The sequence below is a fragment of the Lepidothrix coronata genome, unplaced genomic scaffold (genome assembly GCF_001604755.1).
Source record: "Lepidothrix coronata isolate B3197 unplaced genomic scaffold, Lepidothrix_coronata-1.0 Scaffold129, whole genome shotgun sequence".
NCBI lineage: Eukaryota > Metazoa > Chordata > Aves > Passeriformes > Pipridae > Lepidothrix > Lepidothrix coronata.
In genome coordinates this window covers 1,399,226-1,420,302 of record NW_016690309.1, presented here as the reverse complement: position 1 = coordinate 1,420,302, position 21,077 = coordinate 1,399,226, and the positions used below count along the sequence as shown (strand labels likewise).

Below are 21,077 nucleotides of genomic sequence, written 5' to 3'. Positions count from 1 at the left end.
TATTTTGACATTGGGAGCACTACATGGAATGGAAAAGGAATATTTCATAAGACCTTCAGTAGCTAATGGACCTGATTGAAAGATATTTCCTCAGTCTCGCTGCCTGATACTTTTTCCCTGCGTTCTGGGGGAATGTTTCTTTTGGCTTTTGTAAGCGTAATTTCAAAATTCTCTTTTGCTGTAATTCAGTATCAGAGGACATGACTCAATTTCTTCATTGTTTAATAAATCCCCATCTAACTGAAAAGCCTGACAGAAATACGTGCTGCTCTAAACAAAGCAGGTGATTCTGAGCTCACCTGCCCTTCATTATTTTCTTCTTATTATTCATCTATATCAATCCAGAGGAGAAAGCTTTGAACAAAGGAATTTCAGGATCTTGAGATGCCTCACACATAAAAACAATTGGATCCAGCTGCAAACTGCCATTCAAGTCTCCCAGTTTTTCAGGTTCCTGACTGATTAATTAGAAAGTCAATTAATTGCTTGATATTTTTACCCGATTGTGCCTTCCTGATCTGTTGGTACAGACTGTGCACCAGGAGTTTAAAACCACATCCCTGCTCCTTCCTCCTCCTCACTGACTCCACTGATATTTTGCCACCAGTAAAACACATTAATTACTGAATTTTAGCCAGAAATTTCATTATTTCACATCTGTTATGATCACCATAGGGTTTTTAAAGCTGATTTTTACAGACAAACACAATTAGATAGATCGGCTCCTTTTTGCACGTCAACAGCAGATAGGGAAAAAAAAATACATGAATTGGAAGAATTCAGCAGAGTTTGACAGTAAAAACAAAAAGCTGCAACAAAATTTATCTGTGATTGGGAGGTAACTTAGTGTTGCTTAATCTACAGCAGAGGGGTCTATTAAAGGCAACCAGTGTGACAGGTCAGAGGTGGGACACAAACCCAGGCAGTGGTACTGGGAGATGTTCCCCTCAAAGCAGAGAGAACCCAAAGTAACACTGGATTCAGGCACTCTGCTTCCCAGAATCCAGCCTTTGTCACACATTCATGTACAAGGGCTGATTTTTGTCAGGATTACAAACAGCTTGCGTTAAATTTATTAAAAGCCATCTCCTGGGGTCTGTCAGGAATGGTTTAAGACAATCTGCTGCTCACACTACCCAGCTTACAGCAAAGAGGTTCATCATCCTAAGGCAAGCACACAATTTTTCAGGAAAGGAGGAACAGGCACTATTTATAAGGTTTTGTTTTTTAGTTATAGGTGGCTGAAAAATGAATTTAATATAAGGCCCTTCTTTCCATATTTGCTCCTTGGCCATAGGAATCATTTTATTTTATTTTGTTTCTACAAAATATGCTGGCTGACATTGTTTAAAAGGGATTTTATGGGATCACATTCTTGCCCATGGCTTGTTCATTAACTGCCTCTGGCCAGCCTTGCTTTTGTCATCCTTTACTTATAATTTGCTGTTTATACAGCACTGCTACCATTTTAAATCCCAGGGTGTTCATTTGGTTGTCTCCACCATCCAATCACACTTACAAGGGAAAGAAAAAGGACTTGAATAAGTTTTATAGAAGGGAAAATTCATGCAGACAGAGTCATCTGAGAATTCACAACACTTCCAGGGCAAACACATATTGGCATGATTAATTTTAAGTTTTCAAATGAATGTTATTGCTAAAAAATTGCAGCTTGTATGAATATTCATGGGAGCAAACAAACTTTCAAATACCAGACTGAACTAATTTCGTTAGAATGTATTTTCATAATGGCATTTTGAAGTAGTCTCACAGCTTCTCATGTAAATTATTTCATTTTTTAAGCGTTATTAGTTCCCTCCCCATCTGCCAGTACAATGATCTGTCACTGATACTCTGAATAATACCCAATACATTTACCATGATAATGCTTAAAATACATATAAATAAGAGACCTGCATATATTCTACAAGGCTAGGTATGGATAGCAGGATCATCAAGGCTGCAAGAGGCCTTCAAGATCTAGTCAACCTAGAAACATTTTATCCAAAAGTGATTAATTTAACCCAAATGAAACTACACAACAGCCTACAAGGGGGATAAGCTCCTGCTTGCTTTAATTCTACATTAATTAGATTTCTGCGGTAGTTTCCAGAACGGCTTTATAAAAAGTTACTTCTGCAAGTTAGCAACCAAAAAAACATTGGTTACTCAAAAGGATGAGACAGTGAATCATCTAATCCCAAGATAAAACCTGAGTTACAGAAGAGCTGCACTGTCAGAGAACATCCCCCTTTGCAGTGAACGAGAGAGAACATTGACAAAGAAACTAAATAGGGGCAGAAATTGGTGTAGCCACAGATGAGACCTGAGCATTTCAGGCAGGGGATACTTATGAATGTGGCATAAATTAGAGCCTCTCGGTAGGTATCAATTTGCTGGCTTTGATATGCTAAAAATAACTGAAACTGCTCATCCAGCAAATGGTATCACAAAATTCTATCGCCATCAAGATGATGTTGGCTCCTTAGGATGTGGCATCTGGCACATTAGGATGCCAGATTTTTTTTTTTGTTGTTTTGGTAATAGCATTAAAGCCGCTTTCTGAACAAAAATTCAGGGCAGAATCGTGCCATATTTGTGCAGAAAAATGCAGATTACGAAGCTGGGAGACCTGACAGATGTGGGGGTGCCCTGTGGTATTTCTCAACATCTGTTGTAAGGGGTTTTAGCAGTGCAGTGTGTTGTGTTCCTGGGAATTGGGCATGTGTTGGAAGAGAAACAGTAAGGACAGCTCACAGTGAGTGTTTTACTCCCCTCCTTTACTCAGGATGGTGTGAAGGATTGTAGGGTGGGAAAAGCTTGGAGAGGACAAGAAAAGGAAAGAAGATTTGCCTTTGTCACCCTCTCTCAGAGGGGAAAAGCAGTCGTTTAGGTCTCTCCCATTGAAACTATAGCACGGGCAGGGGTTTTTCTGAGGAAAACCCGGATATCTCTGGGGTGATGAATCACCAGGGAAGACAAAAGAATTCACTTAGGTCTTGTTATCTGAAAATATGCCTAACGCTGTTGCTCCTGCCTCTGAATGAGCAGTACTTTGGCTAAGGCAGGATCTCACTGGTCACAGGTTCACACAGGAAAAATTGCCAGGACCAGAATTCCCCTGGCTGACCGGAGTGAGGAGGGCAGAGACACAAATCACTACATTTTGGTTGAAATTGTGCTCCTTTTTCGTGTTTCCTTATCCCCTACCCCCTGGAAAATATATTTGACTCTATTGAGACCTGTTTTCATTAACCCCTCATTGAAGTGAATAGAGCCAGAGTAAAATAGTAATAGAAATACATATGAATGACACTAAAGAAAATAAGATGGAATGGTTTCCCTCCTCAACAGCCCATTCAACACTTTCACAGTGACTAAGAACAAGTCTCTGACTGAAATCTTTGACATTAGTTCAGTGTGAACAGTCATTATTTAATCAGGCAGAAATGCAGTTCTGTTCTGACAGTGGACTTGATAAAAACAGCATCCCAGGTTTCCATTTCCAGCCCCAGTCCCTGTGAGCTGTTTAGAACAGAAATACTTTATTTCTCATCTCTTCTTACTTGCCTTGCCAAATCCAGCTTGAATCTGGAAGCCAAGCTTGGTTGAAAAAGGAATGAATTTGCACATAAACATGGCAGGGAAATGCACCATCAAGTGTCAGAGGAGAGCTCTTCCGGAGGGGGAAGTAAAAATCCAAAAAAAGAGTTGGGAAAACTTCACAGCAGGTTCCTCTCTGCAGACACACAGATCCAAATAACAAGTGGAAAATGCCTGCTTGTTATTCCAGTGACAGGTTAAATATTTATGATGTAGCAGTGACAGTTCCACTCATGTCAGTTGGACAGTTTCATTCCAGCCTCTGCATATATTAGATTAATACACATTGCAGTCATTCCATGGTTTTCCTCCTGTCATAAGTCTAACACATTTTTGTCCTTCCAAAAATGATATTCCAGTCAGCAGAAGGCTTCTGCTTGAATGGCTCACCACTTCCTCACAGAGTTCAGATAAAATTGCCATTAAAAGTTTCAAAGGCCCGTGGTCTTTGTTTCAATTGCAAAACAAGTATAGAAAGCACTTGAAACAACTTGTGCTGCTTTTTCGTGTTTCCTCCAAGAAACAACTCTAAGAAGACTTCAAAGAAGTTTTTTTAAAAGCTGCAAAAATCACCTTTGTGCAAACAAGCACATTCATAAAACCAAAGCTTCGCCTGCTTCAAAGTCCAGCATTAACTTTATGGCTGAGAATTTTTATTTATTGTTATTGTTGCTTATTTATTTATTTATACTTTATGTATTATTATATTATTTATACTTTGTAAATTTGAATTTTGTATCAATTTGTCTGTGTTATACTTTGTATTTGCCCCCTGCTGAACAGTACCTTCTATTTTTCTTATCAGCTCTTTTGTTTTGTTACTGACTGGGCTGCAGTCTCAGGCCTATGGAGGTTGCAGCCAGAAAACAAGCAGGAATTCTGTAGGAAGTTGGTGACTATTTAGGTTGTGATATTACTCTGTAACAAATCAATACTTAAAATGAGCTGAGCTATTTAATACAAGCTGGAATGGCACCAAAAGCTTCAAAACAGCCTAAAACTCCCCCACCTTCTAATCCTGGCTTTGCAGGGACCACATGATCCTAGGGGTTATTGATATTTCCAGCTGTGAGAAATAGTTGTGAATTGTAGCCAGGCCACTACAAATGTGAAGGTCTTTGGATGAGGAGAAGCAAACTTATCAAACACTATTAAGTGTTTAAATAAACTTCCATTTTGGGGAAGGTTTCTCACTTCAGTGGCATTACCCACTTGAAAATTATTAATATATGTGGGGTTTATTCTGTTTCTACTGCTATTTCCTTTAACAAACCCACCTTGCTGGCTCAGCTTTTCTCCCTGGTTTGCCACACAGATGGATCAAGGACCCACAGTTACTTACACACCATAACAGGTAGCTTGGCATTTAGACACTCTGGGACTAAGATGTTAAATAAAATTAAAGGACTAAGACCTTCCTCAGAGTCATAAACACTTTAAATTGAAGACTATCCAAAAATGTGGCTGTTGTAAATATTTTTTTATATCTTTAACACAAGCAAAATGAACCTGTTCGTCAGTACAAGTATTGCAGAGCAGCAGGAAAAAAAAATCAGAGTTATGAACAAGGTGGTTTTAAGAGGAAAATAAATCATGGCTCATAAAAATGCCAGGAGTGATACAAACATGACAAAAGCAAGGAGGAATGGGATGAAATATGGGTGGGACACAGGAGAAGCCTATCGAGGGGGAAGGAAGACCAAATCAGTATTGTTTCTCAGCATCATCTGACCATTTACTTTGCATGACAATTACAAATTACCATTTCAAAATAAAACAATTAATTTCCACGCACAGCTATAAATCATCAGACAAGAAGATCTCTCGCTTTCAGACGATTGTTTCTTAAACAGAGATTGTCTCCCTCGCTGCCATTGAGTGTTTTTCACCCCGGGGCTCTAAGAAAGATCTGGCTGATCTTGCCCTCTTGCCTGGCAGTGACACTGAGGTACAGCAAAGACACCTCGGGGGAATTTGAAACTTTTCCCCAAAGTATTAGTTCCCACAAAAAAACCAGAAAAACCAGGATAAGAGTGCAATTTCTTCTGTCCATAATAAGTTACAGCTGGAAGAGATGGTAAAAGATGACAATATATTCTAATAGGGATTAGTTTAATTTATTGGATGTGAAAGGACAAGACAGTCCAAAATGTATTTAAGAGTTTGCTCTCTATTGGCCACTAGGTTCCCAGCACAGTAAGTCTAAATAAAAGATAAAATGTATTTTAAAAAGCATAAAACCAAGGCCGTCTGTGAAGCTTATCCACACGAGTTACGGAGAGGCAGCAAGTCACACACCTCCAGAGAAATTTGAACTCTGTTATCTTCACTGCAAAAGTATTTCCAGTGAGACAAATTAGCTTTATATCTCACAAGTGCACATGCACACATGTATTTTATACTCAGTGGCTTGCATAAGTGTATCTACACCAACACTTGGGAACAGCAAGGAAAAGAAAACTTTTGGGATACCCCTTCCAAATCCCTACTGTTGCATTTCTGTGGCAGCTCTTCCCTTCTGAAAGTCACTGATTAGTATGAAAAAAAAAGCAAATATAAAAGAAGATGGTGAGGAGCTAATTGGGCTGACATTTTACAAAACTTCTATTTGTCTAGCTCAGGTCACCATCATTGCCTTAAAGCACCAAGACAGTCAAATCACAAGGAAAAGCAAAAATGTGTTCCCAAATGCTGTTTAACTGACAAAAGGGCAGGAGTTCGGGCACTTCTTGCTAATTATTCTTCATCTGTGGCATTCTTGCCTGTTGAAATATTAAATACACCTCTTGCAAAGGCTCGAGGTCAAAAGGACATTTGTCAATATGCAAAAAGATAGTTATCTGGTCTTTTAATCTACATTGACAACATAATCCAATAAACTCTACAGAAGTCTGGCATCAACCCTTTGCAAAAAAACAGGTCTATTTAAATTGCTACACAAATAATTGACTTTAAGGATCACAGCCTGGGTCACAGAAACACAGTAATGACTTCTTAGGGAAGAACAAGTTTTGCTACAGATTTATTTTAAAAATTTAATAAAGAATCCCTGACATTTGTGTGGGTTAAGTGATAAAACAGATTACAGAATAAGAAAGTTTAAAAAAACTGGCCTGAGAATGCCCTAGGGCAGGGCACTGACAGCATAATACACTGACTGTCACTGGAAACATCTGAGTAGGATGTTAATTACTTGAAACATTGTGTACTTAATTAGTCCCCTGGGTCTTCAGGCGCTGCCTTTTGTCCCTAAGTCTGCAAGCTACTGCCTGAACACAGTGAACTGAACAGTTCATTACAGCTCTAATTAACAGATTCTATACATAAACCAAGATTAGGGCCCTGACAGATGACAAATAAGCACAGACCCATCTCGTCTCTCCCAGGCTCAGTTCTCTTCCTCGGAGTTTTCCAAGGCAAACTCCTGCCTGTTTTCAGCCCCCACGACAGCTGTGCCAAGTCTCCTTGACATCCCAAAGACATCAGGGCGAGTGATTTCCCCAGATCTTTGTGATGTGTGTCGCTCCTTTGAGCTGTTTGATGGGCAGACAGCTGGTGCTGCCGTGCAAACACGGGGCAAAGGAGGAATCAGCGTCAAACCACACTGCTCAGCTTTCCTCTTGCTCACTGTGCACTGGAATATTTGGGGGTTGTTCTGCCACTGACTTTATATAGACTTTATTCGATAAAATGGGTAAAATTAGATCAAAACACGTATCCAGCTTTACATACAGACAGGTCAATAAAAACGCTTCTGCTGCTGCACGTGATGATGATTAAACCTATTTTCGCCCTCCTAACTATGACACCACAACTGACTTCTTCCTGCTCATGCTTTTAGAAGCCACAGAAGGCTACAGGTTTTTCTGTTTGTTGATAAATTCGAAAGGTGTGCAGAGCCTCCTGTACAAACATTGCTCTTCCTGGTCCCTTCCCTGCAAACGGCATAAAAAGTCTCTCTTACGAAAATGACTTCAAAGTACTGATTTCATGGGGCTTCCCTGATTTCTGTCAGAACCACATTATGTTCCCCAACAGAGAGATGAAGTTCACAACAGCTGGTCCCACAGGTGCTCTACCTTACCTCTATAGAGAAATATATATATTTTTTAATATATCTTATACACCATACAGAGGAGTGGAAGAAGTTCTGCAAGGCTTTATCTGACCTATTTGAGCTCAGTGAGGTTCCATGGGTGAAATCAACCTTTTTTCTGTAGAGTTACAACCCAAATTACCTTATACATATAAATCAGACCATATAACTTAGGAGCTGCACTCAGTAATAGCTGTACTGGTCCCAAGAGAACAACAGGATTAAACAAAGCCAATGCAAAAGTCAAATGATAAATGAGAAGAAAAAAAATGAGAATTGTTCTATTTGGAGTGGAAGATACCAGTTCTGTAACCTCTTATCAGAACCCTGAACAATTGCTGCAGTCCCACTAGGAAAATCTTGATTTTGAATTGCAGGAAGATGAAAGTGCCTGCTATCAAAAGCAACGGGACAAGTCACATCACAAAAGAGGAGAATGGGAGAATGTATTTAGCAAAAGGAAAATCAATTAAGCCAAAGTTCTTTCTAAGCATTTGTCTCGTCCTCTAAAAGATTAAACCTTTCTTTGTTTTGAATTTGTACTTGTGGCAGGACGTGATTAATAAAAATCCACAAAGTACTGTAATTTTGCATCAAATACCAAAACTTGTAGTTTTAATCCCTTAGGTTACAGAATGTCAACTCCACCAGAAAGTCAGCTCCATTAGGTTTTGGTGTCTTAAGCAGTTCTCAAAACTAATTGATTTTGGCTAATTGGTGCCTGGTAGTTTGGCCCTAAAAGAGAAGTTTTAAAATACAAATCCTTTTTTCTCCCAAAAACTCAAACGTTCACAAAAAACGCTTCCACTGGGAAATTATTTTAAATTTCTCTTGATGGGTGCTAAATCTGACTATAATTAGGTCTTCCCACCTTCCCTGGGAATTTATTTATTCTGCCACAGGGCAATAGAGAGAGATGCCTCAGACCCTAAAAAGGTGTCCTTTGGCACCTGTGCTGGGGGAAAAACTTAACCACCTCTTGGTTAAAGTACTTCTCAATGTTTTGCTGCTTCCAGAAGGGCTTAATTTGGGATTAGGGGGTTAGAAGGACAAAAGAATGCTACCACCATCACTAGAGTAATTTGTCTTTTATAATCTCAAAAAAGGACCAGGGAATGTTTATCCTTCTCTCTTTTCCTGAGGTGGAAGGATGGTGACAGGATTATTGTTGGCTGTATTATCATACTCCACCACCCATCCCCGAGAACAAATGCAATTCTATTCATTGTTTTCCTTCCTAATTTTACCTTTTCCCTTAAAGCAAACTGCAAATTAAAGTATTCAAAGGTTGAACATAATGAGGTCTTATTCTCTGCTACCTGAAGGACATAATCACCACTTCTTGGAAAGTCTGTCACTGACCAAGGTTTTGTTGCTATGGTGACTTCTGCCACCATTGGCTTTGGTGTTTGCAGTATGACAGTGTGCCAAAAGCTTTTACAAAAAAAGAAAACACACAAAAACACCACCCAGCCTCTCACCTTCCTGAAGGAGGTTTTCATTCCCCTCTCCCCTCACTACTCCTGTTTTCTAGGCAGCTTTTAAAGGAGGAAAATGATGAAAAAGTAGTTCTACAAATGTGACGAGCAGGGTAGAAGTGGTTATATTGTTATACCCTAAACATTTACTACAAACCTTTTTATTTTCTGATCTACACAACTGATACTCATTGGGAGATGTAGGAATAGTAGTCAAAGTGTTATGGCACTGTAAGTATAAGCCCTGAACCAGATCCAGACAACTCTCCAACCCCTCCAGGGATGGTGACTCCACCACTTCCCTGGGCAACTTATTCCAGTGCCTGATCACTCTAACATGGGAAAAAAAGGTTTTCTAATATCTAATCTGGCTCAGCTTAAGCCCATTTCTCTCTGGCCCTGTCGCTGCAGGCACAGCAGAAGATACAGCCCCCACCTCACACCCCCTCCTGTCAGGGAGCTGTGGAGACCACGAGATCCCCCCGAGCCTCCTTTGCTCCAGGCCAAGCACCCCCAGCTCCCTCAGGGGCTCCTCAAAGGACGTGTTCTCAGATCCTTCACGAGCCTCACAGCCCTTCTGGACACGCTCCAGCCTCCCAATGTCCTTTTGAAAGAAAGGGACCCAAAACTGACTGTGGCACTCGAGGTGTGGCCTCACCAGGGACAATCCCTGCCCTGGTCCTGCTGGACACGCTATTCCTGACATGGAGCAAGATGCCATGGGCTTTCTTGGCCACCTGGGCACACACGGGCTCATGATCAGCCCAGCCTGTCCCCAAGAAGGTCCCTCTGCCTCACTCACTGCTTGTGGCCCCCTGAAGTCATTTCTGCTGCAGCAGAGCACAGTGTGATGCTGGGAAAAGCCACCAAATTGCTGTGGCTGCTCTGACCAACTGCCCTCAAAGCAGCTCCTCGGCTCAGTAGAACTTGGATTTCTTTTTCCCAGGTTACCTTTCAGAGGTCAGCAGCCAACTTAGAGACAGGGGGAAGAGAAATGAAACCCCTACAAAACCCAAATCATCATGGGCAAGACTCAGGCTGGGGATTTCTCTTCTTTCAAGACACTTGTGTTGGTGGGAAGCTGGGAATTTTTAGGATCTGGACCAAGCCAGTGAGTACGTCTAACACCAGGGGAATCTTCTCAGCTACTCCTGGTGCAGACAGGAAAATCACCATGTGGTGCCTGCTGGCACAGACTATGCTAGACAATGCCCAAATTTATCCTCCCACTCTTAATAAAGTAAGGAGGAGGAGGAGTAAAAACCCCTCCATTCTTGTTCTGGAAAATCTGATGGAAAGTTATGAAGTGTTTTCATCGGTTTCAAAATGACTGATGAAGTAAAAGGAAACACAGGATTAGAGAACAGATTATTCTCAGAGTGAGAGAGGTTAATGGAGAGTTCAGGGCACCTGGTATTAGATTATTTATTAATAACTCAATGGAGAAAATGGGGAGAAAATTGGCAGAGTGCAGGGCAGGAAAAAGTGAATAATTACGCTGAAGAATTTAATATTGCTGAAAAATGTTATAAATATATTTATATTTATTATTATATATTTAATACACTGGAAAATATTCATCAGTGAAAACTGATGAATCCTACCCTATGCAGTACAAAAATCACATGGAGTTTTTTGGAAATTATTTCCTTTTAATTACTTTACTGAAGCACTCTGAAATCACCCACTTTTTGGGATCAAAAAAAACGCAGGGTATGAAACAAAAGTCCCCTTGTTTGTCAGACATTAGTACCTGCTAAAGACCTACACACTAATACAGGTCCCAAATATTTATATGGAGGCTCAAGGGAGGTATTAACTGTTGGTTTCGACTCCTAATTTACCTGGATTCTTATAGCAGATGAAGCAGAGCTGATAAGGAAAAACCAAACTAAGACATAGAAGCTCTGAGTTGGTACTCTCTGATGCTTACACATTTTTCCTAAAGCACTGCCTTTATTCCATCCCAAAACTTTGCTGAAGCAAAAGTGTTCCAGGAAGAACTGACTGAAATGAAGTTTGGACTATTCATGTAGCATATTTATTTTTTTTATTATGAATATTCATTTAAAGCTTCTAAAACCCCTTCATTTATATAAGGCTTGCCAGGGGAATATGCCTAAAAGCTGAAATTTATTAGTTCATTGTTTGAGTATTAGAGCTCTAGAGGGTAATCCAAGGTATTTTGTGGGTAATTTGTTATAAGTGATTATGCAACTCAGCTCAGCTGTTGAAATGAAGATTAAATGCTTATAGGATTTCACCCAAGGTCTTGGCTCCTAAAGTTAATGTTCTACAAGTCCATGCAGACACTGAAGAGGGCAAGGATCTGCCTTCTGGAGAAAGCACTGTGTTTAAAAAATCTGCTTCTGAAAGAGGTTAGACCCTTTGCCACCGTGACTTTCAAATGAGGATCCAAAGATCGAGCTGAGAACACACAGAGATTTCAAAAGGGACCTGGCAAAGGGTAACTATAAAAGCAGTTCATTCCCAGCAGCACATTTGCCCTACTGAGCCTGCTACTGAATTTTTTAGGATTTCACAGAACAACAACGATTGAAAACTGCTGGTTGAACAAAAGAAAACCAACTAAACCTCACTTTCTCATCCTTCATATGTGGTGAACTGGCTTCCAAGATTATTTATTTGATCACCTTTCCAGTGATTGAGATAACAGTGTCCTCACCCTGATCTATCGAAACTGAAAACTATTTAACTTTGAACTAAAAAGCACTAATTCCAGTAGAAATCTTGCATTTTATAACCTTGGTAGCTGTAAGAAAGAATAAGGGTTTTTTCCATAGATCCCTGTTCCTGTTTTTAGTAACCCAAATCTTCCTATTTTGAAATCCCTCGCAGCTCTCTGGAAAACAGTGGCTGTTCCTCAGCAGCACACCGGGAACCTGTGGGCTTTGCACTCTCTCTAATGCTTCCAAAATGCATTTCCTTCATCTCAGTTCCAGATTCCCTCCCACCTCTTTCTATCCTACCCCTCTACTCCTTCCTTCTTCCTTTCCCAATCCAAGCCTGCAGCCCAAAGATCCTAAACCTGCTTTGCCCCAGATTACCCCAGTATTTCCACTCCTTCAGCTACCAGAACAGAACTTGGTTACCCTCCACCCAATTTCTACTGAAAGAAGCCTAAAATCTAACTAGAAAAAGCAATATTAACACAGAAACCGAAATATATCAAACCAATAAACCAAGTACCCAAATAAAGCTCTAGTCAACCATCCATTGGGACAGAGGGCCCAAGTGATGGCAGGCTCTGCTCTCAATGTCTGTAGCACCACAGTTGTTTTTAAACAGCAGACAAGATGAACACAGTCCAGGGGAATGAAAATTAACCACCAGCAGATCAAGTTCTGGCAGTGAAGCCAATTATATTACGTAGCATCTAACAGAGATCAGGGTAATTTGACATATTTGGGAATAAGTGTAAGACACTAGGATGGGATCCATTCCCAAACACAGCTTGAGGAATTTATTCCCGTGGGGGGTGGATATCCCCACATCCCTCTGAGGTTTCCACATCAAACAAGCCCCTGGGAATGGCCTTCAGGTGGCTCCTGACCCCCCCAGGGCACAACAGCCCATCCCTGTCACCCGTGAGGAGATGGTCAGCACTGGGCAAGGCATGATCCCCTGTGTTCCATGCTTTATATTTCCCTGCAATCCTTCCATTTCTCTGTGGCTATTGCCAAGTTACAGCTCAGTGCCAATTCCCTGGAAAACTGTGGACAGTGACAGGCTGAGCTCTGCCCACCCCCTGTGCCACTGCCCCGTTTCTGTCACAGCTCATCCTGTTCCCTCAGGGCTGTTTGGGTTTGGTTTCACTCGTTCTCTGTGTGTTTATGAGTGCTGACCTTCCTAAGTGAAGATGGTTTAGTAGGAAGTAGAACAAGTAGCATATACATTATCTAATGTATATTTTTAATGTTTTCTTGGGAGAGAGTATCCCATGTTCTCTATTTAGGGATTTAGGATTTCCAGGAAACTACTGTTACTGTCTCAGCCTAACCAAGCCTTGGCTTCCACAGCAGCACCACCAAGAATATGGTGTGAAGCACTGTCTGACATCCTAATCTGGCTCAAAGCTGTAAAATCACGCACCCATAGCAATAACTTTTGTTGTTACAGTTGTACTGAAAAATCCTGCTTTCACTGCCACAGACCAGCCACGCACATTTCCTCAAAGAAATGCCACTTCTAAAAGTGCTACTGGGGGAATAACAGCCTTGGGATTTGTATTTACTTCTGAAATTTAAAGCAAGTATGAGAGTCTGGTCTCACAATATTGTAGGTTCTCACTCCTATAGAAACTAAGATACTCAGAATCTTACTCTTACATGAAATAGGAGGCACTAAGCAACTTTAAATTTTGTATGGACACTCCACCCTTTCAGACCATCTTTAAACAATGTCTACAGTGAAAGCAGAGAAAATCAAGTAGTAACTGAAGATGCAGCCACCAACAGGACTGTCTCACAGGCATCCATCTGACAGCTTTTTTTTGGCACGAAATTACAGTTAATTGAACGCTAAAATATGTTTCTCTTTCCCCACACAATTTATAGCAGACGATTATACGACTCTTGGACACGAATCTCCACTTTTCAGTGGAAAGAGACTGGGGGGAACCTGTTTGTAGTTTTCTCACAGGATGATTAATGCCTCAGCAGCACTTTTCTACCAAAGCTGCAGAGCAGAAGCACCATGGATTTTACTGCAGCCTTACTTAAGAACAGCCATCAGCCCCTGCTCAATATTCTGGCTATTCTGCAGCAAATGTATGGTGCCTTTTCTCACTTAATCCTTTATAGTCACATAATGCACCATGTTACTTTGTCTGCAATAGAAGTCACAGGGGGCAGGGGATGTTGGTTTCTTGAAGCAGTGAGTCATTCCGAAGTTGCCATTTGGAAGCTTTATTATATCTTTTTATATTCTATATTGCATCTAGAATATACTATTAACTGTACATAACTACCTATAAAATATGATACTGTGTTTTATACCTACAGGGTTGTATGACATGCAGAGTGGTGTAAGAGCCACATACTAGATTAAAAAGTCAAATTACCAGAGAACACAAAATTAGGACAATCTCAGTAATACTTCATGACCCAGGGAATAGTTTCAGATAACTTCTGAGACAGTATTTTGACAGCAGTACATAAATAAATGTTAAATACTCTTAATAATAGTACCCTACAACACACAGGGGGGCACAAGAGTCCGTAGATGACTAGATACCACATGAATTCCAGTTTCAGAATCACAGATCCACCTTTCTTTTGTCCTCCTCTCTTGAACTTTCCCTGCCCTGGACAGCACTGGTTTTATCACCTAAACCCTCCCAGTTAAAAGGGAAGCAGTTTAGCTCAAAATTTTTCGTCCTGCTGCTGTTGGAGCAGAACAGGTTTCCTTCACTTTTTCCTAAAACTTTCCTGAATTTTGTATGATAACATTTACATTTCACCTGTTCTCACCTCAGCTGGTGCCAAAGGGCTCTGGAGTCTCTCAGGAGGCTCTGGATCTTAGTGACAGCAGAGCTTTCAATAAAGTCCAGTAAATTCCCCTTTCCCCCTTTTTTTCATTCAGTAGCTCCCAAGAACAGTGGAGAAAAGGGTAATTTAATTACCTCTGAGTTATGTTTGTGGGAATTCAAGAGCAGTTGTGTCTGAGGTGTATCTCAGTGCAAATGGGACTTCAAAGGATCCATTCCAGCGCCTCTCAGCCCCGAAAAGCCACGGCAAGTCCTGCTCTCTCTGGCTTTCATGTCATTGCTGGTAATGACCACAATCACAGGCTGTCCTTAAAACTTGTTAACTCCTCTGCTGATGAGGCTGAACTCTCATCATTAGCCGGGCTGGGTCCGTGCCAGGGGAAAAAAAACCAGGAGACCGAAGGGTTGGAAGGACATGGAAACAAAAATGGGTCTCTGTATAAGAATATATATACTTTTATATAGATACTCTGCCCCCAAATCAACCCCCACACAAGGTGAGCTCTGAGAAGCAGAGCACAAGCCGATTTTCTCAGGGAAAAAGCACTTTGCCCTTTCCCTGGTGGGTAAGTGCTGTCCCTGCCAGCACAAATTTCCCTTCCATGCTGAACAGACTAAAATACCAAATGTAAGAAACCAGTTTCATTCGATTTGCTTTTACATCTAGAAGAAAGAGCAAATAATTAAGAACGTTCCTTTGGCTTTTCTTACCCCTCCCTGCAGTGAAATACAAAGGTGTTGTGGCCATAACTCCCTTTGTCCCTGCTTTTGCTTCGTTTGAGATAAGTCTGTGACACGAAAAGTGGGGACTAATAGTCTGGAAACAGAAGGTCTGGATTTTTTTTTTTGGACAGTGGGATTTGCCTTGATTCCTCATCTTTGCTTTTCTGATCAGAAATATCTTTTTAAAACTCCTAAAGACCAGCTGGTTTCTGCTCCACCTCATAAAATTATGGGCTTGTTTTATCCGGTTTCTTGTGGTGTAAAGGAACTTTCTTATTTGGCTAGTAAAATAAGTTACTAGTTTTATCTAGACAGATATTTAACTCTTCAACTCTACCTCTCTGTAATTACAGAGAGATAAACTCAGTCCCTTGTGGCTTCCCCAGGGTCTAAAACTTTTCCTGTGTAATTCTGTTTTCACTTTTGCCCCATTTTTTCAACATTCTCCTTGTACTGATACCACATAGCTGAGTGTACTATTGGACTCTGTCTGGATCTTAAAAGGAACTTCAACACAGTATTTACAGCAATGAAAACAACAAGCAATAATCACATGTATAAATTTGTCTGACACTCACTAAAAGACCCTACGAAGTTACAGTAGCTTTGTCTGCCCCGTGAGAGACACAACCTCATGTCTAACTTTGCTTCTGCAAAGACTTTTACAACACTGATCTCCAAAATAAAGAAAGTCCTGCCTTTCATGTTACCCTTTTGTACAAAAGGTAATTTTTATTCTGTAACTCAACTCAGTGCACTTTGGGGGCATCTTGCCACAATGACAACTTGCAAATAACCCCCACAGACAAGTCAGAATCCAAGCTAAACTTCTCCCTCATGCCCCAGAGCCTCCTGGATTATCCCAGGCACGTCCCAGTCAGGAGTGTGCTCCTGCAGCGTGTGGAGCAGAGGAATTTCCACAGGGACAGAAATAAAGACTACAGCACTCATGGAACAGCTGCTGGGCCCCTTGTGAAAGCAAGTGGTGAGAAATAATTCAGGAGGAACCACGGTTTTGTCTCCCACGCACGATAGACTGAGCAGGCAGCACCAAGGGAGCAGAACCAAGGAGAAAGAAATACCCCGGGAAGAGAAAATAGCCTTATTTGCTCACCTTCACTCTGCCGCTCAGGCAAAATGCGGAAGGAAAACAATGCTTCCCAAGTTGTTTACATACAGCCTGATTAGGGGTATCTTTACTCAGAAGGACAGTCGTTTTCTCAGGACCAGAAGTTTGTAAATTGATTTGTAAGTAAGAATCTGAATATACAGAAAACAATGAGGAACTGCTCTCTGTGCCTTAGGAGCCCTCTTTAATTGATTTTTGTTTGCAGGACTGAAAATATTAGCAATAAAACCCCGAGGTTGCTATCTGTTTTCTTACACTGACACGTACAATCAGGTCTTTTAAAGGAGTGTTTACTCACATCCTTGGAGGGTTGTTAGCACAGTGTAACTGCAGTGCACAGTGAACACTCACTCAGCAAGCAACTTAATTGGTTTATCTCCTCTCTTCTTACAAAGAAAGATAAATACTAGGACAGAAGGTGAGTATTTAGATTAAAAAAAAAAAGGAATCCTGTGGCCCCAAACTGGCACTCACATCCACTTTTTTAACATACACTAGGTGAAAAGGCAGATATTTTAGCAACTCGTGTATATTTACTTCAATTTGTAGGGTTCCAGAGTTTTTTAGCCATTCCTCACACGGATACTCCAGCTTTCCCCACACCTTGCAATCCAGGTGGTTGTTCCCTGCATTCCCAAAAAGCTTCTGTATGTTAATCTAGAGAGCCCACCACAGAGGAGGTCAGAGGAAATAACAGCACTGTGCTGTCAAAAACACCGTGCAAAGCCTCAAACATTTATTTCAAATATTCCACCTTAAGTTATTAGCACTGAAAGCACGTTTAAGACATTCAAGCAGCAAATTAGCTCCGTTGTGTCTGATGGAACTATTCATGTGTGCACATGTTATTAAGATAATGGCCTTAATTGCTTTTCATCATTTGTACAGTTTTACTGTTTGCACTAAATTCAGCTGTGAAAATGAAAGGAGATGATTTAGGTTCAAGTTTTAGCTGTAATGCATTAGCAAAATGCTGGAATAGTCACATTGCAAGCAGAGTGAAGACTTTGTACACAGTAAAAATGTGAATATAGTTCATATAATTTATGGACATACTTCTATCAGAAACCCCAGTTTGAATCCTGAACTGGAACATAAACTTCCTTCCACCTCAATCAAAGCAAAGGAACAAAAAAAGCCCCACATAGACACCACCTATTTTCAGTATTTTTTAAAAAGGAGACCTGAACAGAAGCAGAAATCTTTTCTCATTCTAACTTTAGGAAATGTAGTTAAGACCAGGTCCTGATTTTGAAAGCATCTGTGCGTTGTTATTCACTATTTGAAAGGAATGTTTATTCTCGTTTTTGTTCAGTAAAGGTACAAATTTTTCCTCTCTACCTAAATTTACAGATAGGCTAATTCTTCACTATAAAATGGTTTTAAAAAGATTTCTGCTCATTCTAAAGCACTTAGACGTTTCCAAAAAACATTGCCAATTAAAAAAAAAAAAACAACCTAACTCAGAAAATACAGATGAGAAGTAATTTCTGTGGTTGGTTTTTGGGTTGGTTTTACCTTTTTAGAGTATTTTTTTTACTATCCAGACTTATCTTTAAAATCTCAGGTGCAGGAACCTTGTCTTAGTCTGTTTCTGTAAAGGACCATCTCGTAACAAACACTTCAGACTTAAAACTGAGGAATATAAAAAAAAGGGGGGAATTTTTGCAGAGCTGTCTTCGATAGCACTGATATTGCCACACATTCAAATATAGTTTTGGCACTTATTTTGGGAATTGCTCAGCTGGGATAACAATCTGAAGCATTTTAGTTGTGTGCCAATTACTTCAGAAATTTCTAGCAGCTATTCTCACCCTGCAAGACCAAGTTATAAATCCTGCTTGCTGGACACAGCTAAACACTGTCATGAGCCTCAAGCTGCTTCTCTCCAAGCTGCTTCTCCAGGAAGACAAGCAGGATTTGACCTGTATCAGGGAGAGTCAAAGCTGGCCAACAGTTACTGTCACTCTGCCAGTTGTCCAAGATATAAGTGGGTGCCAACTCACCCTCCCCACCTCCCCTGCAGCCAGGATGTCTCGGAATATTGTTCGTGGCGAGGCATCCTCGCAGAAACCCTTTGTGGTGGTGTCATTCACCAGGAGATGTGCAACAGGCTCCCGACCCTTCCCCGGCTGAAACCATCGCTGCCCAACGACTCCGGGAGTTTGGTGTTTAAATGGAAGTTAAACACCGTTCCCGCCCACTGGGACAAACCACCTGGGGACATTTACAGCGCACATGACAAACAAACAAACACCACCCGAGAGAGAAACGCTTGATTTCCAGGCTCGCCCCACATGCTAACAAGATGTGTCTGCTATCTGGGGCACATACAGAGAGGACAAAGGGAGAGGAGAATCCACGGGCTGCCAAATCATTTGACGAGAGCAGAAGGAGCATCCCGGTAATTGCTGCCACCAGCATTCCAAACCCCTGTGCTGAGAGATGTGTCCCTCGCCTCGCAGAGGTTGATTTGAAGGCAGTTCTCTGGAATCACAGCTTGTCAGCTCGGGGATGAGAGAGCCCCGGTGCTATTGCTGCTTAACTGGGTAGAAAGTACCTTTTCAGCGCTTTGATTACACCGCAGCCCCATCACCCACCCCAGACCTCCTCTGATGACCTCACTGGGGAGGACTAGAGGAGGGGGAGTGCTCGTGGAGTGCTGCTTAGGTGTTCATGAAAACATAAACTAATCGTATTGCGAATAACAGCAGCATTTTCCTCCACCCTGATTAGTGACGAGAAGAAATTTTGTGAAATGCATTCCAAAGAAACTCGAGGAACACCATTAAAATGAAAAATGCTCAATATGGGGATCCTTAAGAGGAGAAGCCATGAAATCTTTCTGCCAGTTATGCTGTTCGTAAAAGTGAAATAACTCAATTGCTATTACCTGTTCTTTCAATAATCTACATATGGATAATATAATTTCACATTTCTCACCTAAGTTCTGGCTTATACTGCTTTAAAACCAATGCCCTTATTCAAAGAATAGGCAAATCTTTTGTTTAGATGAAAAGGGAATTTGCCCTGTTTTTTTTTTTTTTTCCGCAATTTTAACTTTTCAAAAGGAATCGACAAAATATCAATGATGCTTTGTGGTATTAGGAAAAGCTTTCAAAATATGAAAACTCTGTTTATGATATAACAACACATGCTGCTTAAAACAAGGGACTTACAGGTCTGGTCCAGCCTGGACAGGCACAGCATATGTTCTACCAACCACATGCTTGGGATACACCATGTTCCTGACACTCATAACTTGGAAAACAGCCCACAGAGCTTGTGTTTGAGGACAACTTCCTCATATCACGTCTGCTGTGCACAGGGCAAACAGGGAGATGAATTAGGAATGTACAGTTCCAAATTCCCCCCCACTGCAAGCAGCAATTGTGGATTGATAATCCAGGGGATGAGAGGGAGCATCCTGGCATGGTCTGCCAGGGATCTGAGAATAAAAGAACATTAACAGCTCTGTGCAGGGGTTGGCTTTGATCCCACGAGCTTTCCAATATGCTTCCTGTTATGTTTTAATAATTCTATACTGAGAAGATAGGCATTTCCTAAGGGTGCTGACTGATACAGTGGGAGTAGGGTTGCACAGCAGGAAATATCAGTATATTCAGTGTATCCACCAGGGCTGGACATAGAGGGCAGTGCTGAAGCTCCACTTGGCTGAATTAACACTTCCTCAGAGCCTAACAAAGGACAGCATTTAAAAAGAGGAGAGGAAAGGCATTTGCTATTTCACTCTTCCCCTGAAGACACATTTTGGCAATGTTTCCCTGGGTCTCCTCACTCACAGGTCATGTTTTCCAGTCAAGCACAGTCTGAGATTCTCTGGAGGCACTTGCCTTTGACACTTTAGCACTGGTTTTACTGGGTGACTTTTCACAGCCTTGGGCCTTTCTTATTTACTGTTCTTAAGACAGGATTTGTCACCCTCTCCAAACCCTCTTGTTCTGGGTCTGAATGTGTGTGTAGGGGGGGGTTGTTGGATGTCTGCTCAGAGATGCTGCTCAAAAATACACAGCTGATAGGGACTACATCTTGCTCAAAATCTGGATTACATTTTGAAATTCCTTGTAATTGTCAAAAAACATTTGAAAAGTTCATAGAAGTGTTTGGTTACTATGGCTTGCTTAATATATTTGTACACACTTACACCATAAGATTAAAAAAAAAAAAACACTCTTTTAACACTTCAATTTTCTATTAGAAACAACTTCAATAACTTTATAAATAGTGGGGGAGGACTTATAATACCATCTAGAATTCTACCTTGATACAGCTATGTACAGATCTGCAGCCTTCACACAAAAGAAAGGATTTAACACCACAGTTAGAACAGAGATAACTGGCACGGCAAAAAACCCCTGGCAGCCAGAAATAACCAGAATTATGCCTGTTCTGAATCCCTGCCATGTACCAAAGAGTACTTTTGTGGAATTGCTGACTTTTAGGAGCCCTATCACATCAGAGTCTCTTTCTGGCTGGTATATTCGTCACAAAGAGGCCAAAGCTCTGGTTTTGTTCTGT

The 21,077-nt window shown here is 41.0% G+C and overlaps 1 protein-coding gene across 16 annotated transcripts in view; it reads right to left on the bottom strand.

Annotated features, from left to right (window-relative positions):
* KIAA1644 (KIAA1644 ortholog) overlaps positions 1-21,077 on the bottom strand; it is a 236,596-nt gene that overhangs the window by 199,182 nt on the left and 16,337 nt on the right. For 2 of the 16 annotated variants that reach the window (XM_017826649.1, XM_017826652.1), the window contains exon 2: positions 14,822-15,049. The exons of the other annotated variants lie outside the window; for them this stretch is intronic. The gene's annotated coding sequence lies outside the window, so the exon portion shown is untranslated. The remainder of the gene's footprint in view (positions 1-14,821; positions 15,050-21,077) is intronic. 16 annotated transcript variants of the gene reach the window in all.